General features: G+C 43.8%; 1 protein-coding gene and 1 pseudogene across 1 annotated transcript in view; both read right to left on the reverse strand.

The window, feature by feature from the left end:
* Nucleotides 1–26,766, reverse strand: part of Fto (FTO alpha-ketoglutarate dependent dioxygenase) — a 351,507-nt gene that overhangs the window by 309,854 nt on the left and 14,887 nt on the right. The window lies entirely within an intron of this gene.
* On the reverse strand, nt 7,331–7,487 carry LOC115031858 (U2 spliceosomal RNA; annotated as a pseudogene).

Consider the following 26,766-nt stretch of genomic DNA (forward strand, 5'->3'; position numbering starts at 1 on the left):
TCCGGAGCGTTCCGGCGTTTGCTCTCCGTTAAAAATGCTGAAAGAAATAAAGAAATAAATAAGTCACATCAGATCACCGCCAAGCCACAGTTCTTATTTTTAAAAACAGTTATAAACCTGGCTAAAGAAGTAGATGAGAAGAGAGTCAAAAAGAAAGGGATCTTGGCTAGGCTATTCCATATTCATCGTATGATGACAGGCAGCAGACTGAAGCAATGTTTGTTTACCTGTCCACATCCTGCCTTTCTTAGATGCTTATGGTCAAAGACAGTGGGAACCCGGCAATGAGACTCATTCGGTAGGAAAGTGCCTTTGAGTGCTGTCACTGAGCAGATGCAAATTTAATTACCGCGAGTTAAGCTTTCCCTCTTTGCGGTGTCCTTGGAAAGCAACTGTAAACAAGAAGCACTCAGCAATCAAGTGTCAGGGGCTCATTTGATCTGGTGCAAAATATGTCACAAATCACTGGCAGGAAGTGAGTCCAGGAGAGGAACAAAGAGAAAGGAGTGACAGTATTGGAGGCAGCTCTTGTGGGTGCGCCTGTGAGGACGGCGGCGATGGCTCCCACTGCCAGCTCTGACTTCCCAGAGACGTGCTCCCTGCCTGACAAGGCTCTCATCTCACATTTGTTAGACATTTTCCTATGGTCCGCAGAAAACTCCACACAACTGGGAAGTCAACTGGAGAGATACCTAACACAATTAAATCACCCGTGACTAAAGAAAACCTGGTGAGCCAATTCAGTTTTTAAGATAATTGGAGAAATCTGGAAATTAATGCAAATTAAGGTAAAAAGCGAAAAGATCAGCCAGTGGTCTCAAAGAAAACCCAAGGCCTGATGCCTTCCCTTCTTTTTAGTGGGCCCGTAATTGAATAAGAAGGCGGCTCCAGGTCAAAGCCGTACAGTCAAGTGCCCTGCAGTTTCTGTGATGATGGGTGCTTCACTGGTAGGTGAGGGAGAGGAAGCGATACCCATGTGTACGCGATTTGTAATTCAGCAAGGAGCCTGCAGCCTTCCTGAAGGGCGTCTGCATCCAGAACACGCTGCTCCCATCTATCAGACGATGCAGGGAACAGGCGTGCTCCCAGTCGGGATGCCAGGTCCACAGCTCCTTCTGCAGAGTCACAGGCTAGCAACTTCCTTGGCGATGACTCAAGTCAGACTCTCAATCCCACTATCAAGCTCCAAATGGAGGGGGCGGGTCAGAAAGCAGGGAGAACTTAAAGCAGATGAGCCCATCTCTAAACTCGGGGGTGGGGAGGAAACGGTGAGTAGGAGGGGCATGGGTGAGGGTTAGAAGAGATAATAGATGTACATAACAGCCAGCATCGTTACAGTAGAGAGCAAGGAAATTAAAATTAATAAGCACAATCGTCATCTGTCTCGTCGTAACACAAGTATTCCCAGGATAATAAACTCTATTAAAACTGTGTCTAAGACTCTCTGCAAACAATGTTATCGTTGTTTTACTATCTAACAGGTCAAGGTGAACAAAAGCACCCCCCTACAACAGACACCACGTTCCATATCTTAGAGATGAAAAGGAGATGTTAAAGACTCATCATCTAGGGCTGGAGTGATGGCTCAGCGGTTAAGAGCACTGGCTGCTCTTCCAGAGGTCCTGAGTTCAAATCCCAGCAACCACATGATGGCTCACAACCATCTCATAATGAGATCTGACCCCATCTTCTAGAGTGTCTGAAGACAGCTACAGTGTACTTATATATAATAAATGAATCTTTAAAAGACTCGTCATCTAAAGGGCCCCAGACTTGACCTACCTGAACATCAATCAGCCTGCGAGCACAGGAAGAGCAGAAGCGGAGAGATTAAGTATGAAAAGGGCCCTGGATCATCACACTGTGTGTTCCATTCACTTTTAGATGCCCCTGCTTTCTAACCTTCCACATGGCCTTTTACTTTCTCCTAAGTGTGGCACCAGAGGAAGGGCAGAGCCAATAGGAGACACCTAGTGGCCAAGCAGGTTCCCATTCACATTGCAGTTAAACAGCAAATAGTATATCACAATCCAAGAAAATGGGTTTTGTTAAGAGAGAGGAACATCAGGATAAAAATACAATAACGACATTAAACAACATTTTGACTGCTGTTTTACCCTGACCCAAACTCCCTGCTTTTACAGACTGGTGGGGCCCAGTAGTGGGAAGGAGCTGGGCTTCAGGAACTACTCACGCTCAGATGACATGCTCAGGATCCTAAGACTCCCCAGTGGCAGAAAAACATATTTAAAAGAAACATTACAAGACAGCAACTAAAAAAGACCTCACACTGTCCCTGTTCCCCTCAAAACACTACCCTAAGGTGTACCGAGTAAAGGCAAAGGCGTCTGAAAACACTATACACAGTGCATCATCAGGGCTGTGTGCACATCACAAGTTTCATGCTTTAGAAAGCGGCTTCTTCACCTAGCAGAAACATCACGGACATGTAAATATCTAAGAAAGTCTAATCCCTGTTCTTTTTTCAAAACAGAAAATCCTTCAGTACTATAGGACAGATGTGAGTGATGACATCCAGTCACGCTGTCCAGATCTTAGGAAAATCCCAAGTAACTACACGTGTACTATTCAGCCCGATGTCACAAAGCCATTCCATCTGTCAGCATCCTTGTAGAGAAACACTAGGGCATGGGGAAACACAAGTTCCCGCGCTTCTTGTTAACATTTACTGTGACCCGAGGGTTAGGGGCGGCACTGCTAAATATTCATGTCAGAAGAGCAGGAAAGGCAGAGCCTTCTAACTCCAGGCCACACCCACCTACTAACTCCAGGCCACACCCACCTACTAAGAAAAGCCAACATCAGCCCCTTAAACACTGCAAGAGAAGTGAGTCGGCTCCCCTCCATACTTTTATATTCTTAGTCCCACTGCAGACTTATGATGGCTGCCTAAGAAACAAAATGCAGTATTTCTCCTTCCTTTTTACTCACAGAGGGAGTAGCAAGCACACACAGGGGTTTTCAAGATAATATAACTACGAAAAATGCTAAGAAATAGACACAAAACCAGTAATCATCACAAAAAGACGCAGACAAAAATATTCAGTATGCTTGAAGAATATGGAGTTGGGAAATACCATCTCTAACATCCATTCTGAGTGTTAAATACATAACTTTTCGAGGATTTTTATTTCTTATTATTGTGTATGTGCTTATCTGGGGAAGGAGGTATCTGTGTGCCTTGGTATGCTTGCCCTGGACAGAGGACAGCTCTGAACAGTCACTTCTCTCCTTCCTCGTGAGTCATCGGGCTTGCAGGACAAGCAAGCAAGCATGAGCCACCTCAACCACCTTAAACCAAAACTTTTAAATGACATGTGGATAATGTACTGCCTTATACTATCTATACCACTTCTTTCTTCCCATCGCATTCACAAGGCATCACAACGCATCTCAGTTAAAAGGACGTTCTCAGAGCTGGAGAGATAGCTTGGTAGTTAAGAGCATACACTGTTCTTCCAGAAGACCTGAGTTTGAGTCCCAGCACCCACATGAGGTGGCTCACAAACCCCTGTAACTCTAGCTCCAGAGAGATCCAGCACCTCTGGCCCCTGTGAGCACAAGTGCAGATGCTCACACACAGAGATACACAGGTAATTTAAAATATATATATATTTTAATTTGCTTGAAGTGGTGGAATACAAGTTTGATGCCAGTACCTGAGGGACAGAGGCACAGGCAGTTGGGTCTGTGACCTTCAGGCCACCTTGGTCTACATCTAGACCTCCAGGCCAACCGGGGCTATACCACTGTGATATCCTGTGCTAATTAGGGTGAGGCAAGATACAGTTACCTTAGCAAAGAGCTTGACAACTACTTATACCTTTAAGCACAGAGTGAGACATCGACTCCACTCCTGGTTAAGGTATATGTGTGAGGGTGGTAGGGGTGTGTGTGTGCACTGAAGAGAGACAAGAACAATGTCTTCATAAAAAACCTGCCTGAATGTTTTGGGAAGTAACATTTATAATAGCTAAAAAGTAGAATATCTGTTAATTAATGCACAGATAAGGAGGAGGGTCTCTCCCTATAATGGAATTTACCCCTAAAAATAAATAGAGCATTTACTAATCCAAAAACCCCTGATGATTTTTTAAGCAGCTAGGTAAGTGGCAGTAGTTGGGGACAGTCCATAGAATGTGGAACATTCCTACTAGGCGAACCTACAAGCACAGAAGGCACGTTTGTAATTGCTCAGGGCTGGGGAAAAGGGGTAGATGAGACCGACTGCAGAGAGATAAAGAGTGGGTATAAGGTTTCTTTCAAAAAGAATAAAAGTTTTCTAAAATGAGAATTCGGTAGCAATGGTTGCACAATCTAATAACATATCATCTAGAACCTTTAACTGTACGGTTTAGGTGGATGAATTATATGATAACATGTATTTCAATAAAGCTGTAATCTCTTACTAGAGAGATGGGAAGAGTACGAATATAGTCATTATCCATTTTAATCTTTCAGTATTATGTGACTATCTTTAACATGTGTTATTAAGGTAATAAGAAACTTCATTATTGGAAAGAGCACATACAAAACAATGCAGTTATCAAAGTAGAAGTATCTTTGCTCACGAACTTAATCAAAGAGAACCAATTGCTGTTTCCCTTGAGGGCGCTGGGTAACATAAAGGATGCTGCATATTACCCGTAGGTGTAAGAACTGCCCTTCCTATGTATGCATATATGTATGTCCATGGGTATATAAACATGCTTGTACAGGAGTCTGCCTCTCAAAGACAAAGACATAAATTATGTTCAACATGCAAAATTAAAAGCAAATTGTCAGGGCACCAACTTATGCTTCCATAAGTAGACGTCAGGCTGTTTGATGTCAAAAGCTGTGTTGTGTACGTTGTAGAAACAAGTACAGGCAGTATTCTTATCTTCCAGGGATTTGGCTTCAGGGAGACACTAGGTATACCAACACAACAGCCATGAAGACAGTGACTCAAACTGAAGCCACAACTACACACAACCAAATTGGAGAGTCAAAAACTGAGAGCTACCCTTCAGAAGGCACAGGGCCTCCCACGTGAGCTAGAGGGAAAAGATTCCGAGGAATGAGCCCTGAAGGGAGCTGAAGCATGTATTATGGCAAACAACAGGAGAGTGAACAGCTGGGATGGTAGCATCGAGACACAGATGGACCAAAGCGGGAGAGAAGCTGGTGAGAGATGGTGCTCTGGAAACCAGTGGCAAGGAGCAGGGCACAATCATGACCAACACTGTGTCAAAAGTCAAACCAGAGCCAAATACTAGTAAAAGCTCCCTGGTTAGCAAGGCAAGGGCGGGTGTGGCAAAAGAAAAGACCGGGAGAAGAGAAAAACAAGAAGGAGATCACCCAGAACTCTGCAATCTTTAGACAGCCCAAACTAAGGCAAAGTAGCAGTAGGAAGAAACTAACAGGCCCAGAGACTGGGCAACTTGGTGAAAGCGGGAAAACAAAAACAGGGAGGTCTGAGTTGGGGGTTGGGGGGCGGGGGGAGGGAGGCAATGACAAATGTGTCTCAGACACAAAGCTGTGAGTGTGACCTGGCTTACTCTGCCTTGCAGATCAGAACACACACGGTACCTGGCCTTGGTGCAGAATGCAGGATTCCCAGGGCAACGGTGAGCAGGATTTGGGAAGCAGACACTGCATTTAAACCACAGCTCTGCCAGCCACCATCTGGAAAACTGAGAGCACACAGACCTCTCTGTCCCTCGCCGCTTCATCTATGAAGTGGGAATGAGATGACCCTCCTTCATAGGGCCACGCTCGTGTTATATGAGGAAACCTTCTCACTAGATTTTCACGAACACGCTGAGTGCCATAAGCTATGGCCAAGCCCTTATAATAGGAGTTTACCGGCTTCTGCTTCCAGAGGGTTAGTTAGAGTCCATGGCTGTTGTGTTTGGCATCATGGCGGCAGGCAGGCAGGCAGGCAGAGTGCTGGAGCAGTGGCTGAGGGCTTACATCTTGATCCACAAGCATGAGGCAGAGAGAGAGACTCAGAATATGGCTAGTCTTTTGAAACCTCAAAGCCTGCCCACAATGACACATCCCCTCCAAGACCACACCTCCTAATCCTTCCTAATTAGTTCCAGCAACTGGAGACCATGCACTCAAATAGGACCAATCCCATGCAAATCACAACACAGGTTCAGATAAACTGTATCTCAAAACACAAAAGAAAGAAAGGGAAAGACACTGGGCATCAACCTCTGGCCCTGCACCCACACACATACTTGCACAAATACATTCACTACATGCTCAAAAGAAAGTAAATGACAGCAAATGCTAGAAATGTGAGAAAAAAAAGGAAGCCTTCTACAGCAATGATGAAAGCAAAAATCAGCGAAGTCACTATGGAAGTCGGACTTGACTTCTAAAACAACTCAAAATGGCTGGGCTGCCATGGCTTTTATCTCAGCACCGAGGAGGCAGGTGGATCTCAGAGTTCAAGGCCAGCCTGGTCTGCAGAGTCTCACTGTGTGCTTCATTTGTGTTTCCCTGGAGATTAGGGATGCTAACTTTTTTTTTACATATCTGTTGACCAAGTATATGTCTTCTTTTGAGAAATATCTGAGGCAGGGAAGAAGAGCAGGGAAAACTGGGCAGACGAGAGGGAGGTGAGGCAGAGAGACAGAGAGGGGGGAAGAAAGGGGAGAGATGAGAATGAGAGAGACAGACAAATTGACAGACAGACACATGGGGGAGGGAGGGACCACTCTCACCACAGCTGTGGAACACAATTCTAGCACAATCAACCACTGCTTAAAACTGTCTCCCTTCAAGGCCACAACCCTGCAAGTTTCTAAGAATCTATTTACTAAATTCCTCAAGGAACCCTAAGAGACTTCTAGTTTTATCTTATCTGATTATAATTACAATCAGCATCTCTCCAAAGCCACCTTACCTACCCCTTCATCAAAATGAGAAGGGGCAGAAAACAGCATATACTTTAATCCCAGCATTCCTGGGACAGAGGCAGGCACATCTCTGAGTTAGAAGCCACTCTGGTCTACACAGGGAGTTCTAAGCCAGCCAGAACCACACAGCACGACACTGTCCTTTTTCAGCTAGCTTGCTGTTTACATTTCAAGTGCTAGCATTTACATACTTCAAATGCCCTCAATTAATTCAAAGGAGGGATTAATTTTTAAATGCCTTCATTTTGAAGACTTACTGCGCTTTTCCAGTGCACACTCTGTCCAACTGTTTAACTACTAAGACCCTATGGTGGAGCTGGAGAACCTGCCCTGGCACATTGGTTCCCAGCCCCCACAAGGCAGCTAGCTCACAACCATCTGTAACTCCAGTTCCTGGGGATCCAACACCCTCTTCTGGCTTCTGTGGATACCAGACATGCATATGGTGCAGAAACATACATGCAGGTACTCCACACATGCAGATAAAGTTAAAATATTAAAAAAAAACAAAAACAAATACTACGCTTGATCTCAGCCAGAAGGCTCAGAGGCAGCTAATGTGTAGAACTAACTGTGTGATAAACTTAGTATTGTTATTCTTGTCTGAACTTTCCTAGCTTTGTTTTAAGTCAGTATTCCATACATGAAGTGAACTCTACTTCACAATTGAGAAGATATTCCAGAGAATATCTATCCTTAGGTCATTTTATTTACTTGTAATAATTCTTAAGAGGCATAGACAAACTGAGGCCGAACCTCCGAGTCGGGAAGGCGAGACTTCGTCATTTCCCTATAATGGCACTTCAAGGCAGACACGTTGAACCATACAATTAATGTGCAGCCAAACCCTGCGTTACACCCAACACACCCAAGTACAACTTTTTCCAGGAGTTCTCTGGCCGAGGCCTCAAAGCCATGTCAGTCACTATGGTAAACGGGGAGTGGGTCATTCTCTTTCATTCTTCCGGTTGTTATCTCAGAGACCGGCAACTCTACAAGTAACTGCATCTAGTTCACCTTTAGAAAAGTCAGACAAGCCATGCCAGTGAGCCTGCTTGTACATAAATATATGTCAGCTACAAACCAGGCTGCCAGACCTGTGGTCTTGGGGTTCCTCCGTGAGACGGATCCACAACCGGCACTGTGTTCAGCCTCCCATACAAAGCCAGACTCTCTGGTTTCCGTATTCATCCAGTCCTTGTCCTGCTACTGAGTCACTTACTCCCTTCTTCCCAATGCATTTCATCAGGAGCCAAAGATGTCAAACACTTCCATGGGTAAATAGAAATCTGCTGGCTTTTTTTTTTTTCCTTTCCTTTCTGCCTGTCGTTATGAGAGGTGACAATGTAATCTGCCTCAGGCACCTCTCTCTCCATCCATGCCCGGCAGGTCCCTTCTCCTTTTATCAGAAAGGAGAGTGGGTCATCACGGTTTAGTACAAGCTGACATCGCTGCTAATAACAGCAAGATAAGAAGCTGCAGCTCTAAAGGCGCTTTAAGCTCGTTTCCTAAAAGAACTTCACAGATGCTGTGTGCGAGTTGGAGCTGGTGTTACCAACCAGGTTTCAACCAGGCAGAATGTGGCACAGATAAAGCAGAACCCAAGTTCGGGATATCGCCACCCCGTGGTAGGAGTTAGCAAGATGGGGCCTTAGGCAGGCAACGGTGAACTAGAACATTGATTCCTCAAATGAGCAGCGGAAGCATGAACCTGCCAATCAATCCATCCTGAACCTAGAATTCAAAACATTAGAAGAAGCCAAGTGCAGCAGCACATGCCAGCAACCCCAGCAGATACAGGAGGCTGAGGCAGGAGGACCACGAGGCCAAGAACAGCCTGGGCTACATAGCAAAACCTTGACTCAAAAGCAAAACAAACAGGTAGCAGTGAACTTAAAAACCTGCCAGTCAATAGTTTTCACATTTTCAGATTTCAAATTATTAATATGAAAGATAAGCAAGTATAAGCAACCTATAAGCAGATGAGACACACAGAGATGCTGAGCTATCGGAGCTGCAGAGCCTGAGGGAGGCCAGGACAGATGGAGATCACAGAACCACAGCTCACAGGCTTCTGGAGAAGACGTTGCTATCCTTCCACTCCGTTTGAGTTTTCTTTGCTCTCCTTACACTCACGACTGAGCTGCCCTCTGGATCATCTCTCCTAAGAAATCCCAACCACACCTCAGACTCGCCCAACAGCATAGCAGACCTAAGAGCCAGTTCACAGAAATCTAGCTACCTTGAGAAATACACAAACATTTTCCATAACATAACGTGACAATATGCACCAAGGGCCTTAAAAAATATTCCCATCTTTTGCCCCAAGTGTCGCAGGAATTTATCAACTGGTTCAGTAGACTGTTATTTGAGCAAACAAAATTAATGAGACAGTTAACTGGTCAGGCATGAGGAACTGTTAAATGAATTATTACATCTATTTGGGTCTATTGTGGTCTGCCATTAAAATACTTTGAATTAAAAGAGAAAGAAACCCATACATATGCATACACACCCGCAAGTGTGAGACAAATCTACACAGAATGATCTAAAAACTAAGCAGACAGATGACTAGGTGAATTGTTAAACTTACTTAGCAAATGGGAATGCCAACTTTGATTCTTGTTTTGCCAAAGGCAATTCAACTCACATGTTGGCTTTCTTTAATGTAATAAGAGGGTCTATCTGCAGCTAACCTACTCCCCCATCACTACCACATCTTGATGCCACTTCAAGGAATGGAGTCTATTATACTCTCCATGCTCCCCCTCCTCTCTTAACACAACACTGGGCCTGTGACCTAAGGGCCACAGAACACTCAGAGCTCTTCAAAACTACATTATAAACCCAGCTCTAGGTGTTCCTCCAGATCCTGCTGGAACAGGTGACAACTGGCTGTTCTGTGCTGGACAGTGCAAGATACTGAGAAGTCAAGAGGTGAATGGCGTAATCCGACCTCTGAGAGGCTCAGAGACTAGACAGTGAATGGACAGAGAGAGCCAATGGCATCAGGGCAAACAAGTGTCTTGAAATCAAGGACAGCAGAGCCAGAGACATCTCAGACGCAGTAGCATTTGGAAAACTATCGTCTACATGCCATTGAGAAGGCAGGAAAGGACCTGGGACGAGAGATGTACACACAAGCACCCAAGTCCCCTGCCTAAGCTATTGGTGGGGAGCAGAGACAAGATACCTGTCACACAGTTTAAGGCAGGGACTTCAAGAGATTCTTGTCCTTGGTCAGAAGAGAGGAATGTCTGTCTGCTTTGGCCTGGACACTGGAAGGGACAGTCTGCTTTCTCACTATCACTCCCCTCCTAAAGGAGCACCTACCTCTGGAAGGAGAATGGAGACAGACAGGAGGCACCTGGACACACCTGTGGCTGTGTCAGTCCAGCCCCGCCACACCTCACCCCAGTTTCTACCACGCATTTTACAAAAAGCCCTTAGCCCAGCAGGTCAGTGGCAGCCTGTTTCTAGGGACCTGGCCCTGCTACAGAAACCCTGTGTTCTTTCTCCAATAAATCTTGTAAATGTCACCCTCCCCCTCGCACGCGCACGTGCACACACACATACGCACACACACACATACGTACGCATGCAAGCACACACATGCTGTCCTGCCTGTGAAGCCACTAACTGAGGATACTGACTCTGAAGTTTGTAAGCCTGGAAGTGTCCAGCACCCAAGTCATGAGGTAAAGCCCACTTCCAGTGAGAAAGAGCCTCTGTCAAAATCAAGGACACCCCCTTGTCCAGAATCACTCTGAGGTTATAGGGCAGGGGGTTTCACTTCGATGTGAAACATGGCCAAAACTGTGAGAAGTGCCAACAGTGAGTGACTTGCTCACTTGCTGTCTCGTTTTGTCCTTTAGTTTACAGCGGAGAGGATCAAACTTGGGACCTCCACGGGGCCACATCCCAACCTCTATACATTTTCTTAAGAATGGCAAAGAAAGTGCTATAAGGAAAACCACAGCTCAGAACCAGTAAAAGGGGAACAGCGTGACCTCAGTGGTCATGAGAAGAAGTGAGATGAAGACAGAAAACACCAGGACGGAGCCAGGGCTGGGTGAGCAGTATAGGAGAGGAACGTGGCACTTCCTCCTGGAACACTCTCCTGACCTTTCCAGGGTCCACTCGAGCCTGGCACCTCTGTGCCTGGAAGAACCCCAAACCACGGCTCCTCGACCACCCTCACAAGTCTTTACTGTCTGTTTACTGCTTCCTTCACTGCACACAGGGCTAACAAACAGTACCTACCAATTGTGGATTTTCTGTCTCTGCTCGACAGGACAAGCTTCCTGAAGATGGGTGCTGCTTGCCCAGTTCCTGGCTGCACCCCTACATTTAGACCAGGGCCTGGCATACACAATTCAATAAATGGTTGAGTATGAGAGTAAAGGAATGAAAAGGCGAGGGGGTGAGGGAGAAGAAAGCAGACGACTCAAATCTTCAGTGCTTAATACAATATGGCAGTATAAGCAAGCATCAGTAGTATATAGAAGGAAAAATTCAAAATACACTGATGCTGAGCTCTGAAAATGGATTTTTCAGCCCAACCTTTGCCTTATGACTATTTAATAGATCTTTTCTGCTAACACTGGATATAGCATTAAAGAATAAAGGGGGTTGGGTGGGGGCTGGAGAGATGGCTCAGCTGTTAAGAGCACTGATTGCTCTTCCAGAGGACCGGAGTTCAATTCCCAGCAACTCACAACCATCTGTAATGGGATCTGATACATAAAATAAATAAATCTTTTAAAATAATTAAATAAATAAATAAGGATAAGAAGCACCTACTGAGATCCGACAACACTGCACATTTCAGTAGTTAGCAAATGTATCACTATGTTTGCATGGGAGGAAACTGAGGCCTGGGATTTATGTGACTTACCCTGGCAACCCAGCTGAAAGTGGGAAGAGAACTCTGGCTATGTGATGTCTGGTGCACCGCCCTGGCACACCACATTAGCATGTCAGGGGAGCAACTGGAGCTCTCCTTCAGCTTCCTTAAGCTGGGCAGTGATAGCACATGCCTTTAATCCCAGGACTCAGGAGGCGGAGGCAGGTTAATCTCTGTGAGTTCCAGGCTAGCCTGGTCTACAGAGTGAGATTCAGGATAGTCAGGGCTACACAGAGAAAGAGGGTGCTTAATTTGGATCTTCAGTGTCCTCCAAATGCCCATGTGTTACTGGGAGGTTAGGAACCTTTGAGTAGCGGGGCCCAGTGAGAGGTCTCTGGGCCACTGTGGGTATGCACTTAAAAAGGATGCTGGGACCCACCCACATCCTCCTTCTCCTCCTGTGTGAGTTGAGTAGTGTGAGGAGTTGGGTCCTGCCATGTGGTCGCACTGCAGCATGCTTGTTGCCTTGAATCAGACCCAAATTCAAGACTACAAGTCAATCATAAGCCACATCTCCAAAGTTCAAAGCCAGCCTGGTGTCTTTCAAGGTCTCAGTCTTTGTTACAGTGACAGAGTTAGCATGGATAACTTTCACTGCCTCTTTCTCTCTTCAAAAGCCACAGTGCATAGGACTGACTTCTGAAGGTTTTTCCTGTTGTGTTATGTGTGGACATGTGTGTGAGAGGGTGTGGTCTCTGAATTTGGAACTCACCAGCTCAGCTAGACTGGTTGTCCAGTAAGCCCTCAGGATCCACTGGTTCCCACCAGAGCTCTCGGGTTTTTATATGGGTGGTGGGGATCCAGATTCAGTTCCTCTACAAGCCCTTCACTGACTGAGCCAGCTCCCCAGCTCTGACCTCTAAACTTTCTACGGCCCACCCACTGTCAGTTTCTTTTATGCTTGAACTTCCCCATGATAGAGTCTGAGCATCAAACATCTTCCAACTTCATGCTCGATTTTAAATTTCTATTCCTGCTTCCCAATCACAAAGTGATCCCTCCTCCTGTTTTGCAACATCACATAAACACCAAAGCGAACATTTTATCCTGTGAGCTAACCCAGGCACTTGTGGACTAATCTTATATCCTTTATACCCAAAAACTAACAGCATATGCAAGGCACAGCGTTTAATTGTCAGAAATGCTTGGATCTAAAAACTCTGCTACTTGAAACTTAGACCACTTGAGAAAACAGTTCACTTTCTTCACCATAGCAAGACTCAACCCCTTGGCCTGTGAAAGTCATCAGAATACACTTAGCCACATGAAAAACAAACAGAAGAAGAAAGAAGGAATAGAAAAAATGAGGAAACTTCTATCTCCTGGTGGAAGATAGATTCAGCACTCTGATTTTTTATGCACACTTGAGTGTCCTGTTGACAGCCTTGGAAGTTAAGTAATATGGACTGCTGCACAGAGGTTTCAAACCTTGATGGAAACCAATGGCAGGCTCCCTTTGACAGTCAAATAATGACAAGCACGTTGCAGGCCACTGCCCGTCATTCACCAACATCTCCAGCCTGCTCCAACTGCTGCTCAGCGACTAAGTGAAGGGTCAGAGGTTAAGCTCCAAGAAGCCAGCAATGAAGGGCAACTGTCATGCACCACTGCCCATCGAGAAGCAGCAAGGAGTGGCTGTCTCCTCTGTAACATGCAAAGCGCTCTCATTCTGTCCAGGCAGAGACATATCTGAAGGTCCTAAATGAGACCATTGCCAATTCATGAAGCTCCAAACTGACAGCATGCCATTCAAGCTGTCTCAAATTTAACTTTTTTTCCTATTTCAAATCACAAATGCATGCAAAGTATACAGTTAAGCATTGACTCTCCAGCCATGGTTTTAAACAGGCTTCCCTTTTGGACACACACAGAGCCTCAGACACACGTACTTTCTCAGACCCTAAAACATTACAAAGGAAACACAAAATTCTCTTTATGGAGTTTCTAATAAAGTATATAATTCAACTAGGAAGAATTAATGAAAAAAGAAGCCATGAGTTTGAAAGAGCAAGGAGAGGTACGTAGAGGGTGTGGTGGGAGAAAGGGGGAAATCAACACGATGTAATTACAATCTCAGAAAGTCAAAGGGAAGGAAAAAGACACAAGACTTACACATTCACTCTTTATAGACTGGCACAGATGTCTTCCTACATCATCCCAGTAGCAAAGGAGAACCGATAACGCTCATGACTGTATTTCCTGAAATGGTTTAATTTTAAGTACCTGAAGTTCATTAGCACATTTCATAATTGTTGAGTCTGTCTATACAAATTCTAGTTCACAAAGGGCCCCGAGTACAGCGTGTGAAAAAGTGCATCCTTACACACTTGTAAGGCCAAGCTGTTATGTGTGCTCTGCAATGGAGTGGGGTGACCTTCACAACCAAGGCAGACTCATAGTGTTAACACAAACTTGAAAAGTGGGCAATTCCTTTAGTCAAAAGTCATCTGATTGTCTCCAAAAGCAACTGGCAAGAATGCAGAGTTGAGTTGCACAGGTCTGCTTATATCCCTCCCATCAACAGGGTTGCTTACAACCACAGAGGTCCTAAGCATCCATCATACAGCCTCTGGAGGTACGAATCAAAAAGGGATGTTAGGTGAAGGTTTCAGTCTACATGTTTCACATTACAGTTAATTCACTAACCCTCATTGCTAGCGCCACCCTTCCTTAAGTGAGACTGAAGAGAGAAGTCATAGTCTCTAAGGAACAAGCCAACACACCCCACTATTAAAACCCATACTGGCTGCCCTATTTTTCTAACAACAAGAACATAGCTAATTTCCTGGGAGCTGCAGACAGCCTAAGGTAATTGATATAGAAGTAATATATGATCATTTACCAACTTTCACTCAGGAAAAAACAGAAATTATAAACCCACATTACTATATGTAGTTTTGATGAATATCCCTCCTGAGTCATAAGCACTCATTCAAATACTATCCACATGGCTGCTAAAAAAAAAAAAAAAAAGTTACTCAGCGTAAAGCTACCCAGCCAGAGCCAGCATGGGGACACACATCTGCAATCCCAAAAATCAGGAGGCTGTGGCAGGTGAACCACTGTGAGTTCAAGGCTGGCTTGGTTTACATAACAAGTTCCAGCCAGACAGAATTAACTACATGGTGAGGGAGGGGAATGTTCTGTAATACAGGACTTGATAAGGAGTCCAAAATAAACTGTTTTCCCAGGGGGGAATCTGAAGTAGAAGACTCCTTGCCAAATAGTCAATCCTGTATGTAAACAAACGTATAAAAACTGAATTCAGAGATGGAGTATTCTAGACCTAGGTGGGGAACTTTGGAGTCTAATACAGACTTGCATAAGATGAACAAAAGAAAGTATTTTTGTAGACTCCAGAGTCAACTGACAGCACTCACAATCCTGAGGAATATCCTATACAAAAAGCTTTAACATGGGCTGTAAGTGGGTCTAAGACGCTTAATAAGCAACAAAACAGGCCAGTAGTTTAAGAGAGGCTTCCCGAGCAGGTCCTAAGGAAGAGTTTATACCAATTTCTATAAAGTCAACGTTCTAACGTTTACACTGTCTGTAAGGTTTGGAACTAGCAGATGCAGTACTGGAATCATCTCCAGCCCAAAACCCAAAGGCCAACGGGAACTCTGTGCTCCAGCTTCCAGTGCTTTGACTGCACAACCAGACCTGAGACCATGATCGCAAAATTCATCTTGTGATTCCCAGGGGGCACGGGGAGCCAGTGCACAGTGCTGAACTCAATAAAGCTAAGCACAACAGTTTCTCAGGACATGCAGGAGGAAGGACTAGTCTTGACTAGTTCTCTAACTGTGGACTCTCTAACCGGGGACAAAGCAGATACTCAGAAAATGTCTGGGGATCAACATGTGGCTTCTTCCATCTTCAGAATCAAGGGTCCAACTGGGATAATGGGGTGACCCCTATGACAGCTGCTGTGCTTCCCATCCCCACACACCCTCCCTGCGTCAGTCCCTCCCACCTTTCCACATCCCACTGTCAACTTTCCTGTTTTGATCCGAGTAACTGATTCACTACGATATAATAAGGAAAGGCAGCAGACTCGTCAACGTTCAGAAGTAGACAAACTGGTGCATCCAGCCACTCTGTGCTCCAGAAGGGGGAAGAATGCAGGACCTCCCACAAATGAGCTGAGGGGCAAAATGAGGCCTCATGCCCACGCCCTGGCATTTGTCTCAGGAGCTGTGAGGAGACAACAGTGCCATCAGAAGGCGACGAAGGTCATTCTCCACCCTCTTCCAATAGGCCTGGTCGTTAGGTCTTCAGTAACATGGTGACAAGGCCACATCACTTTACAAAGGTAAAAGCCTTTACGCTACAGTTGAATAATCCTAGAAACAATGGCTACATCCTTGTGGTTGGAATGGAGAAGAAAGCTAACAGAGGATGCTACTCTTGCCCACGTCTGACCCAGGAGATGAGAGCTTCACAGAAGTGTCCAAGTGCTCTGAAATGATTGGTTTAGGAGCACGAGCTGGCCAAGCAGGGGCCTCCTGCCTCTTTCGCTTGAACAAAAGCCAGACTTACTCCTCTCACCATATTCATTGGCTGTGGAACTGTTCAGTGCAAGGAGTACCAGTTGCCTCCGGTCATGAAATAATACTAAAAACTTGATAATCATTCATTGATTTAGTTTTCAGCATACTATATCATTTGAATCCAATGGGAGCATAAAGAGCTATTTGTGAGGTCAACCCCGGTACAGACAGATGCTGACATGCTATTGATGGCAAGGTGGAAAGAAATTGCTAAATACAGCGGATCAATACCTCGTTTCACTGTTACAGCCTTCTGCAGACATAAAATATATATCTTTACAGCTACAAAAATAATAATAATGAAAGTAGGAGATAAATGCTTCCCTCAAGGTAAACTATTTGATTAGCTAAGGGCAAAGGTGACAGCAGCAGTTACACTGAGGTAACTTTACAGTCTTAAATAAAAATAGGGAGAAGAGCTGCAGATGAAATGGCAAAGGGAATCGGGACACTCAGCAGTTGAGACAGAGCCCTTGGAAAGCAGTGACAGCTGTGGGGCCTCCCACATCTATCACTCCCCCATAGCTTCTTTCAGAGATCTACCACTCTCCTACATGATTTTATACAAAATGTTTCTTAACCAAGTATTCACGATTATGGATGGAGAAGACGCTGGAAGCTATAGTTAAATAAATGTTCTTTGAAGTAATCCCCCCTAAAAAAAACCCTCAATTTCTAACCTAAACCTATATATATGTTTCTATTTGAAAACAAAACTGTTGAGAGCCTATCATTTTTGCACATTTCCAGACACACAGACAAATCTGTAGCAAGGCCAGGAGGATCATTATCTCCCTATGAAAATAGCAATTGCATCTGAAAGCCTAGTAAGTGTAGGGCTGGGGAGATGCTCAGTCAGAAACGTGTTTGCACTCAAACATAAGGATCTAAGTTCAGATCCAGGCACCCCCAGGAAAGGCTGAATACAGCACCATCCATCTGCCATCTCAGTGCTGAGGAGAGAGGCAGGAGGATCCCTAAGATCTGCTGACTTTTCAGTCTGACAAAATGGTACATTTAGGTTCCATGAGACACTCTGCCTCAAATAAAAGTAAAAATATAATAAAGGTAAAGACAACTGAGGAAACTGCCCAAGGTAAATCTTTGTCCTATGACTGCGCGCACGCACGCACGCACACACACACACACACACACACACACCAACAGGCACAAGACCCATCACAGCCGAGAAGCAGAGAAACAGACAGAAGCTCTGGACAAGCTTCTATACAGACCCTAAGAACACGCCCCCTCAATGGAACATTTCCTCTGCCTAGGCCTCACCACCTGAAGTTTCTAGAACATTCCAAACCGGCCGGAACCAAGTCCCCTATACATTAACCTCTGGGCAGACATTTCATATCCCAGCCATAGCACCTACCCTGCTTTTCCTACTGTAATGAATGGTCTACTGGAGAGAGAGAATACTGCACATGCATGCACACAGAGAAACACTATGTTTGGAAGTTGTCCAATAATTTTTGAAGAGCCTATTCATCTAAAATGAACTTACTAAAGGATACTCAGTTTGCCAAAGCACATGAGAAATCTTAAGTAAAGGACACCAGATAACTACCATCCCTCCACAGCAACAACTAACTAACTTAAAAATACAAGTCAGATTCAGTGCAAAAGAAACAATGCCAATGTAACATAATTATAAATAAAGTAGAAGGAATATTGACCTCTAAAGCAAAGGAAAATAAAACTGTAGCCTAAGAATTCCAAAACTTATGAAAAGTGAGTTTTCTGTTGTATATCTTTTTAACCATATGCTGTCTCCAGCTGTCTGCAGAGGACATGAGGTTGTAACTAACGCCTGTGTCCTAGGACTGTGCCCATGCATGACACTGTCTAAGTCACTCCAAGTAAAGCCCAGGTGGGGACAGGTCCCCTAGGTCACTGTACACTTAAGGATCACTCAGCAACAGGCATCTCAAATGTGGCTCTTAAAAAAGTCTCGTCAAGAAAGTGTGCTACATTTCAGAGGACTCTACTAAAGTATGTTGTAATTGTTTCTTCTCTTAAGAACTTAATAATTTCTACATGGCAGCAGAACAGAGTAGGTAAGATAAGAATACCACCAGGTGTGGTGGCGCACCGCACGCCTTTAATCCCAGCACTTGGGAGGCAGAGGCAGGCGGATTTCTGGGTTCAAGGCCAGCCTGGTCTACAGAGTGAGTTCCAGGACAGCCAGGGCTACACAGAGAAACCCTGTCTTGGAGGAAAAAAAAAAAATACTGAAAGCCCTCTACTTTAAATCCTTTTTGCCCATTTTTTTAATTTTAATTTTATATGTCTGGGTGTTTTGTCTATGAGCCATGTGTGTACAGAGCCTGTAAGAGACCAGAGGGGCAACATGAGACCCCTGGGACTGGAGCTACAGATCACTATGAGCTACCACCTGGGCTCTGGGGATGGGACCCAGCTTCATTTCCCTGGTCCTCGGGAAAAGCAAACAGTGTTCCTAGCCAGTGAGCCATCTCTCCAGCACTTCTTTGTTTGCTTAACTAGGAATCTTATGCATGCCAAACACGCTCTAACACTGAGCTATCTATACCCTAGCCCCTTACATCACATTTGTGTCTCTAAAACATTGTTAGGTTCAAAGTTCTTTCACATTCAGTCTTTGACACTATCTCAGATGAAGCATCAGAGACACCGAGGAATGTGTGCACAGTAATGTATTGTTGGTACTTTCTATCAGAGTAGATCAGCCCTCATCCACTAGTGAATTTCTCTCCCAAAAAATATTCCCCACTATCACAACCTACTCGGGGGGGAGGGGGTGTGAACCTATTGACTCATAACGATATCCAATCACAAAACAGTGAAGTGCCTACTGTGTTCAAGAATGCATATGCTGGGTTTCCAAAAGAAAATAACTATAGCTGGGAAGCCAGGAACACAGCTCAGGAGTAGAATACTTTTTAACACACTGGAGATTGGGAGTTTGATCCTATCAGTATTAATTAATTAGCTAATTAATATATAAAAAATATAAGATTTAGCCTAAGAGGACTAAAACCATTATGGTACTGAGTCATCACAGTAGTAAGTGGTAAGAGTACAAAGTGCTAAGCACTGAGAGCTAACAATGAAATGGGAACAGTACTGAGAAATAGCTACTGAGGGGTCTCAGTACTGAGTAGGAACAACACTGAGTAATAGCTACTGAGTGGTTACAGTAATGAAGGATAGCAGTACTGAGTAATAGCTACTGAGTGGGAACAGTACTGAGCAATAACTACTGAGTGGGAGCAGTACTGAGCGATAACTACTGAGTGGGAACAATAGTGAATGATAACAATATTTAGTGGTAAGTGCTATTTTAAAAATGTACAAATTGCTCCAGAACACAAAAGAAAACAATCTTAAGATTTTAAGATTTTTGAAGTGCTTCCTATCTAAACAAAAAATAAATAAATACAAATAAATGAAGCAATCTATTCATTTTAAGAATTTAATAAAGAAGGCAAACAAAGAATAAAGGAACTAATAAAAATAAAGGTGTAAACAATGTGTGAAGATTTCCAACAGCAAATATGACGCATTTTTTGAAGACTTACTTTATTTATGAGTTTTTTGCCCACATACACAGACTTGAACTTTACATGTCTATTGTTCATGGGTGCCAGAAAGGGCGTCAGATGGCCTGAAACAGGAGACAGAGGTGGCTGAGTCCCACGTGGTGCTGACAACCCAACCTGTGTCCCCTGTTAAGAGCAGTGCTGTTCACTGCCACGCTATTTCCCCAGTCCTGCAACCCATTTTAAAAGAGGAGACTTGAATACAGAATATTCTGATTTTTAAAACTATAAAAAGTACTATAAAACAATACACAATTCTGAACAGGGGGATATGTTCATTGTCATTTTAAAAATTTTTTTTTATGTGTAAAGGTGTTTTGCCCGCATGTATGTTTGTGTACCATATGTATGCTTGGTGTTTATAGAGGCCAGAGAATGGCACCATACCCGCTGGATCTGAAGTTAAACACAGTTGAGAGCTGTCATGTGGGTGCTGGGAATCAAACCCAGGTCCTTTGGAAGAGAAGCCAACGCTCCTAAATACTGAGTCATTTCTCCAGCTCCTCATGTCATTAAACTTGAAAATCTCCATTTTTGGAAAAATAAAACAACCAAAGGGTATTCCTAGAGATGACTAAACTGACAGGGCCAGAGATCTGAGCACAAGCAAAATGGCAGAGTCCTGGCTAAGCACACAGACCTGGGTTAGCCACACCCTGGGTTACACAGCACGGCAGGACACTGAAAACAACTTGAACAGAAACAACTACTGAAAAGTAAATGAACAAAGCTCTGGAAGGAATGCTTCCCAGTACTGTCATACTATTGGCTGCTAATTTATCCAACCAGCAAAAAGAGCTCTATGGGCCTTCACAACAACGGTCTGGACTGTGATAGTCACTTATGCAGGCCAAATACGGCCCAGTCACAGATTTTCATTACAAACCCTAGGGGGAACCACCCTCAGCTTCTAAATTAACCACAGCCATAGGCCCACTTTACTGCTCTAATTGAAATACTATAAAGTTGGATTCAGCAGTATATTAATGGGTGGAGTAGGATTTATCTACAGAGCCACTATTGGAAGCTCTATTAATAACTTACAATCTATCCATAAAAATGAAGATATTATCCTGTGAAGAAATACCAAAAACTTCTATAAAAAACCCACATCAATCCTTCAAAAAAATTAAAGAATCAAAGATTACTGCCAACTGCTATCATTATATATACTTCATACCAAAACTCCAAGTGGCATGGCTATCTGCCGCCATTACCAGCACCACCAGCACCAGCAGCACCAGCAGCACCACCAGCACCAGCACCACTGCAGGTTCAGAAACTGAAGAAGGGCAAACATTATCAAATGTAGGAAGACAAGTGTATTTGCAAAAGACATTATCGACCTAACATATACCTTAAAAATCGAGAGAATCAACCAAATCTTTAAGTACAATAACAATGCAGTCTATCCTGGACTCAAAGCCATCTTCTATAGCAGTCAAAAGATAACTTAAAAATAATAGGAAGTAAAAGACCAGTAGTCAAAAATACAAATAACCAAGAATGAACCCAAAAGACAATAATAAAGTAACTAAAATTATAAAACTTTCTAAAAATTATGAAATTAAATAGGTTGAATGAGGAAATTATAATAGCTCAGCTCTTCACTAATTAATGTAATAATAACTAAATTGAAAAAAAAAAACTAAATTGCCCTAGAATTGATGGAACACATGGTGATTCTTGAAAAATTTAGGGGAAAAAAGTTACCCAGAGTACAAAAAAACAGCCAAGGAAAATTCTGAAATAATTGTGAGTCTTTATACTTCCATATATTGAAAGAAACATTAACAATTAAAACAGTGTGTCTATAATAACAAAGCAAAGTAAAACAAAAGGCTCAGGTGACTACTTAGATCTCAATCAACACGGAAAAGGAGGCTGAGCAGAGGATAACTAGTTAGCCACTGGAGGGAGGAGGTCACACGACTAACAAATGACAAGTCCCTGCCAATCAGGAAAAGGCAAGAGTACCACTGCAGAAGGAACCCCAGGCTACAGGAGCAGAAGGAGCTAGAAGAACTCCAATCAACAGGCCAGGAAGGAGTCACTGAGGAAGCGCAAGTTTGTTCCACAGCCAGCAGCCGCCTCCCTGCCTCCCCACAACGGACGGGGATTTTCACTTCGTGGCAATTCCCAGAGTTTGAAGAATATACCAAAAACCATTTTCATATAAGTTTTTTGTTTTTTGTTTTTAAATAAGAAACTGGCATCCCCTCCCCGGCAGCAAGTAGTGTCCCGAGTTCTTGACAGAGGCCAACCCACAAAGGTCACCTTCTTTCCCTTCGTCCGCCCTAGGGGAACCTCCACAGATGTGCAGGGGTTAATGTGTAAGTGTTCACTAAACAACGAAAAGTTACAGAGGGAGAGACTGCACGCGAAGACATTATGTATCACTACAATGATACGAAAATATTCACAATACATTGGATATTGGTGAGAAAAACAGGGTACAAAATACATGCATGACTCCAACTTTTGTTCAAAATGTCGTAAGTGAAGACCGTAAGTACAACCTGAGTTTTTAAAATATATAAATTTTTAAATTGTAAATGTGTTTTAAGTGTGAGGATCATACTATGTGCATTGTACATAACAAACACTATACAATAATGCACACAAAACGAAAACAAAAGGTCCCAGTGGTCATCTCTAGGGGACTACAGGGGACTTTTATTCTAAAAAAATATTTTTAAAAAGTCCTCTTTCAGTTTCTCCAAATCATTACTGTAATCAGGAAAAAAAAATATATTAAGTAATGAACGTTTCACCATCTTACACCACACACAGTATGGTTATAACATTTACAAATCCAACTTTCATAATTCACATCTGCAAACTGATCTCATCACAGTCCCTCGGAAGGTAGTGGCAGCCATCACTGTCCTGAACGCCTTACATACGTCAACCCCCGGATCTGCACCACGATTGCCAGCCCCACTGCACAGATGATGAGTGATGCTCAATGATCATGTGACTTGCAAACCTGGCAAGTAGCAAGGGGGCCAGTGGGGGACACAACAAAGCAGCCTAGATCCAAAAATCTGTGGATTTGTGCTCTCACATACAGCCTCTTCGGATGAACTACCTCCTAACACAGCAGGACTGATTTCTAATGCAAAGTCCAGGGCGCAAGCAATAAGATAAACACTCGGTTCCTTTAAAGCAGTCTGCGGTGAAATGATACACATATCCAAAAGTGTGGCCACTGATCAAAACGTTTTCAGAAAACCCTTCCTTTCACTGTCCCCAGAGCACAGTAAACATGTCTCCTCTGAAAATTCTTCCACACAGCTAGAAGTCATTCTTAAACAAGGCTTAGGATAATTATACAAACAGCAGCTGTGTTCTCTGACACAGCAGCAACCCCCGCAGGCGCCTTAGCCTTTGCTCATTCCCAAGCCCTGCACTCGTGGTGGGTTCCACTGTTTACCACGGCCCTGCAGTCATTATCTGCTTACACGCATAGCTTCAACAGCACTGATGTCATCAGTGGCAAAGGCTGCACTTCATCTGTCCTTGATTCTCCAGACCCAAACACACACGGCCTGGCTCACAAAGAGGACTAATTAAGTTATCACTGAAAGTGATATCATTTGTGTGAAAAATGCCACACAAATGCCTTGAGTGATGACATCATAGTAAAAAATGTATATTGCCAAGAAACTATCTGAATCTGTAAACAAACATGCATATAAAGGCATGTGGAAAGAGATTACAGTAAAAAATGGAAACTTTGTGGAATAATTTCCAAATTCCTAAATATTAAGGGAGCTATAAATTTTCAGCAGTTTTTAGCAGATCTTATAATTCCTAGCAATCGTCATTTCTCACAAACCAGGGGGGGGTGTACAGTAGTCAAAAGGCCTCGTTGTCTAAAAAAGCAATCTCCTAAACCAAGGATGCAGAAATCACTAGAAACTTCCTCAGATAACAATGCAAAATTCACATCTGCTAAACAGAAGACAGAGAATGCTTCCTGCCTATGCGGTCAATCGCCAGAGCACAACCTGGCGCAGAACTATAAATCAAAGAGCTTCCCACCCCGGTACTTATTGACATTTGGTACCTGCACATTTAATATGTGCAAGATGGCCCTGTTTTTATTTACAGCACAAACCACAGACTGAATGTAAAACAAGATGCTTAATAAATCCAGAGGACCATAAAACACAGCATAACTCAGATGGCCAGACAGACACTCACTCCTTAATTAAGTGGGTGATGTTCTGCTTAAAACAAAAAGACAACCTAGGGCTACAGCTTAGATCAAGCACTCAGGGCTGGGAGGGCGGCACCAGCTATTATCAAGGCAAAGGCTTTAAATCATGAAAAATAAACCATCCAACAGTCTGTACTCAATAGTAAGTGGACAGTCAGGACACAGACTGATTGGGATTAACACATTCTCAGTTATAACAAGTAATTTTACAGAGGATTAGTATCTTGATGGTCTGATCAATATGAAGCACTGCTGCTATTACAGATGAGGAGAAATGGCCCCTCTGGTAATAAAATGTGCGTGTCTTCGCTCTCCTTCATTTGCTCAGTCCATTACTGTAATGGCTCCAGCATTAACAGCTGGGACAATTTAAGCAGCAGGGGTCTGCTGAATGTAAAAGCTGGCAACAGTGGCCCTCACCCAATCCTCCTGCCTGCGGATGTGGTTCCCCTGCCCGCCTGTGCCTGCCACAGGAGGATGGTGTTTTATGAGAACAATGACTGCTATTTCCCAATCACTGTCTCATTAATAGTGCTACCAGCAACAATGTGACTCAAACCGAAACTGCCTGCAGTGTATTAGCTGCTGATTCAACAACAACAACAACGGCACACTATTACCTAAACACCACGACTGGCATCAGGACCAGCTGGCATCCGCGGACACTGTAAGGTTTGCACGTGTGCCCGCTGCTCAGCTCAGATCCTCAAGCAAATAAAAAAAAAGCACAATGTTCATGCTGACGGGCGGGCGAAAATTCATCAGCACAATTTTCCATCTCTGTTTTCAGAAAACAGTGAGGAGATAGAAGGCTGCTCTCGGAAAGAATCCTTATTAACACAGCCCTGGGACTTTAATCACTCACGGTTCAGCACAGTGAGCTGAGGTGGCGACACCAGCCCGTTTTATATTATTACTGGAGAAACACAGGCCCTTGAGGCTCGCCCTTGAGTGATCCAGTCAGTAAGTGGCGGTGCCATAGGGCAGGCTTAGGGCTGACAAAGAAATCAGAGCTCTTGACTTTTCTGATCACAAACAGTTAAGAACATGCTGACTCGCTCCCGATGCATCTCCTCGGACCAGAGGCAAGCTCATACGGTCCTTCAAACAAGTTAATGCTTGTTTTCTACAGCGGCTAAGCCCTCCACTGCCCTTCAGATCAACTACAGAGAAATTCTTCAGCCAAACAGAAGGCATGGTCTCTATATAAGCAGGTCAGTTCCAAAACTACAGAGCAAACAAATGCACAGCAGACCGGGCACTGGGTATAAATGAAAACACAAGGCTGGTGGTCAGACTAGCAGCCTCGGAGACCAGAATAGTGGCTAGTGAGGGCAGTAGTGAAGTAGGAGAGAGTCTCTGCTGTCTAAGAAGAGTGCTAACAGTCAGCTGCGCCACACTGCACACAGCAACATTTAAACCAGGCTATGATATGCTTAAAAATGAGCTCCGAGGACCAAATCTCACCTTAAGGGTTTTGTAACACATTTAAAACACAATGTTTTTAAACGTTCAAAATGGAAACCGACAGCTCCAACTCCAGACTTAACCTTTCAAAGGCAGGCTAGCCTTGCAAGCATGCCAAGAACAAGTGTTCGGAAATATGTCCCCGTTGATGCAATCCTCAACTGGTAAATGTGCCCTGACCCGGCTGAGCAGTCCTGAATCCCGCCAGCCTTACACCATGAAATCAACCAGTAAGGCATATCTGTACAATATCACAAAAGCAGGCTCCAACCCAACCTTAAATGAAGAAGCTCAGCAGAGTTCCAAACTCAGCTGTGCTCTTCCTCCTCAAGGCTTCAGAAGTGCCAGTTCACAAGGAGGCCTTCCAGGCAGCAAGGTGGCCTGTTTTCAAAATCACCCTATCAAGGAATCTACCACACAAGTCCATTAACACCAGCAGCACTCAGGAGGCTGTGGTAGAGTTAACACAAGTTCTAGGCCAGTGGGCCTACACAGTAAATGTGAGGTCTGGGCTGCAGTGACACTATTTCAAAACAAAGAGAGGAGAGAAGAAAGGGAGGGAAGGAAAAAAGGGGAAAAATCTAAAAAAAAAATAATAATTACAATATACTAAATACAATGACAAATTGGCATTTTAAAATTGAAAGAAAACATTAGAATTGTTGACCACTGCCAAAGCACATGTTCAATGGATGAATCTTGATTCTCAAAATTAATTGCTACACCATTAGTGTGTGACTAATTTCAAATCCCTAAGTACCTAATCATTTTCCATTATTTCTTTCAAATTCTACTTCCATCTCTATTAAAAAGCCTGATGACCAATAAAAGTGGCACTCTTGAGAATTCACTGAATAAATATTTATGGGATATTTGCTGTGTTTGGCAAATGTTAAACGCCAGAAGTAAGATAGAAAATGATAATTTAAAAAAAAGAATGGGCCCCAATTTCTTGACCTTTATTTTCTAAATGCCCAGACTTACATCACTAATGGTAGATTGGGACTGATGGGGGTGACGTGGAAATAAAGGAGAGAAAACAGATGTCCCAGAAGCAGAACTGGTCTTTCAATCCGAACTGAAGGGCCACAGA

This window comes from Mus caroli, unplaced genomic scaffold, assembly GCF_978045245.1.
Source record: "Mus caroli unplaced genomic scaffold, Mus_caroli_1 scaffold_10, whole genome shotgun sequence".
Lineage (NCBI taxonomy): Eukaryota > Metazoa > Chordata > Mammalia > Rodentia > Muridae > Mus > Mus caroli.